Below are 3,184 nucleotides of genomic sequence, written 5' to 3'. Positions count from 1 at the left end.
TTTATTAAAATCCGCGCTTTCACCTGTAGTCTCGCGAATGCTATTAAATTATCCCTTGATGGATGTCGCTCGCCGTTGCTGCTGAATAATAGTATTAATAGTAACTTGTACCACTTTGTCGATATCTGTCGCACGACTGACTGCAAGAATGGCTCTAGAGGAGAAAGCGTGCCACTCAGCTTTCTGAAACAACCAACGTGGAGCATGTACCAGACGTCTGAGAGTGGGGAGAGAGAGAGGGAACGATAGGAAAATGATCGCTGTCACAAAGATTGCCATGGACGCGACACTGAATCGGGGTTAAGATACTCCGGTTGCAAACTGTGAGATCAGTAGATGAGTGTGTTCCGAGGGCCACTCTTGCAGCTCCAGTGTTGAATAGGCACAGTCCGATTCTGAAATGAGGTGTTCTAGTACCCGGCCTCTGTGAGACATAGTGGGTTGTGGGCGTTGAAGTTTCCGAGTAAGAGAAAGGAGGCAGGTAGCTGTTCTACTAGCTCTAACAGCTCCTGATAGTGGAAAGGTCTGTCAGGGGGTAGATAAATATTACTGACTGTCATCCAAAGTGACAGGTAGACACTTAACGGCCATGGCCTCTAGGAGAAATGGTGACTGGTATATCTTCTATCTTTACACAGGCGTGAAGCGCCCATTATTGGTTAGTGTGCGATGTTTTGATCAGCAAAGATCCATTTCTTATCTTTCCGATTGCTTCAACCTCCCAAATCCGATCTTCAGTATTTTCAATGAAAAACAGTGACTTCGTTGTAGCGGAAGATTCGCCGTCAGTTCGGGAATAAGTCAAGAATTCAGCTGACTATCAACTTCCATTTCTCCTTAATCGACTCTAGGCTTGAGGCATGGTCAAAGACGGAAATGCCATAGAATTGTAGACCTCTGCATTAAAGCCACTGTTCCTGAGTGTTGTGACAGCCATGTTGGCACGGCCACCATTAAGTTTGATCCGTTTGCATTTCATTGTGGATTATGCGCCCCAATGCCACTCACTGTGATCAGAGGCTCTCCCTGTGGGCAAGAGCCACCTGGCACGGTAGTCGTTACACGGAGTACCTGTACATCTAAGCTGATAGGTACCTACTACTTGGCTGACACGGGGAGGTTACAGCTCAGGCTTCGGCAGTACGATCTCTGCGTTTTCAGGGGCTGCCACCGAGAGGGTGCATGAAAACCCAACCACAACTGACTTGCTCCTGGGATGGATTTCGGGTGGAGAGGTAGATGGACTTGATTGGTAGTGCAGAAGATAACAGCGCACAGTGGAGAGTTAAAGCAACATAGTAACATGTTCTTCCCCAAACGGCTCACACTTTTTTAAAATTTGGAAAGTGGAGGTCAAACCCAAAATGGGGACCAGAACACAAAAAGGCAAAAAGCTGAGGGAAAAAGCGTTAAAAAAGGGAAAATCTTCAGAAGAGCAGAGAATAGTCAAAAGTACCAAGTTAAAAACATGATCTAACAGAAATACTTCTATTAGTCACATCTTAAGACAGGTAAGGAAGGGCTGTGGGTTTATTCTAGCTCCTGACACGGCAGGGGGAAGATGATGAAGTATCATCAGTTTATAATAAGCACGCTGTTTGTTCTTCCCACGTGCTCTGCGAGTGTGCAGTCTTTACTGCGCATGACCAAACTCGATTCCCACCTAGTTACTAGTACTGCGATTTGTTTTTTGCAGATACTATCTAATCAAAAACATCAGGACGCTTCCTCTGCACTGTGATGTACACGAATGTGGTAAAGCAGCCAGCAGCACTCTCGCTAACCGGTCCCTTAAAGAATGAACGTCTCACACTAAATTGTACTCCAGGTACGTCCTACGCCGCAAATAAGGCGAATGTCAGTGCGTTAGGAATGATAAATCGTTACTAAAAAGCCAACGTCCTGACATACTACACCTAGAGAGTTCCTTCTGTGTAATGGTATCTGATTGACCTCCACAGTAATTTGGACAAAAAGATAAGACATGAAAACGGTCATTCTCTTTACAAACACACGGTCTTCACGTTGCACATGATCTCATACACATTCACATCCTTTGTCAAGTGTCCTCTCCACCTCTGGTCTCTGTACTGACCATCGATGCTCTAAAATTTGCTACAACATACCAGCACTCCTACAAGCAGTATTCCTGTCATTTCGTAAAGGTACCATTACTTTCCATCTCAAAACACCTACTTATGCAGTAAATCTAACTCTATATACAGATACTAAAGCGACATCTATATCACATCATTGCCCAGTCTATGCTCATTGTTTCAACAGTTGTGATCCGCAGTCAGACATCTGTAAGCATACATGTCCACCACAGAAACCCACTTGATAACTGGAATCATTTGCTGAAACGTGTCATGCAGGCAATCAATAATTTCAGTTTACATCTGTCCAGGTGGGTACTCGCAGGTATTGTATTGCAGTTTGATGACAATAGCGTAGTGGAGTACGTCACATATATTACTGGTAGGGTCCATCAGAGTAGATCTAATATGTATTTCTGACGCATTGTGAACAAACAGCATATATTTAATGTTTTTTGTATAAAAAAACGCAATCTGTTAAAATTTAGTATTTTTACAAAATAAATTCATTCAATTAAAATATTAAAACTTGAAGAATCTTAAAATGTATTCAAATTCAATAACATGAATCCAATGATTTTTAATTTGTTTTTTGTCTTGATGTATAAATTTTAAATCGATAATTTTGTAAAATTTATCATCATCTTCCAAAAAGATTTTAGCATAACGATCCAGAAGAGTAATTTTAAATTTATTATCTAAAACTAATAAAACATTTTTGACCACATTTAGTTACCAAAAGTTCAGCTTTTGATATACTGTAAGATTTTTTTCCCAATTCTGATAATTTAGAAAATCCTGCTACACAGCCAACAATGTAACTATTAATTATACTTAACAGATTTGTAATACTAACACTCATAGTCGTTTCTCGCCTTATTTATGAATAATAAATATAAATTTAAAAAATTGAGATATTAAAAGTTGAAATGAACACAGATGATCTCATAGGTACATTTCAACCATAAACATTTTTACACTAAACATTTTTATTTGTAAATAAAATGAAAAACACATAACTGCCAGCATATTTAAAAATTACAAGACTTACATAATTTTTGTTAAACAAATAAACTGAAAGGTTATTC

The sequence above is a fragment of the Schistocerca nitens genome, chromosome 3 (assembly GCF_023898315.1).
Source record: "Schistocerca nitens isolate TAMUIC-IGC-003100 chromosome 3, iqSchNite1.1, whole genome shotgun sequence".
Lineage (NCBI taxonomy): Eukaryota > Metazoa > Arthropoda > Insecta > Orthoptera > Acrididae > Schistocerca > Schistocerca nitens.
This window is presented reverse-complemented; position numbering follows the sequence as displayed.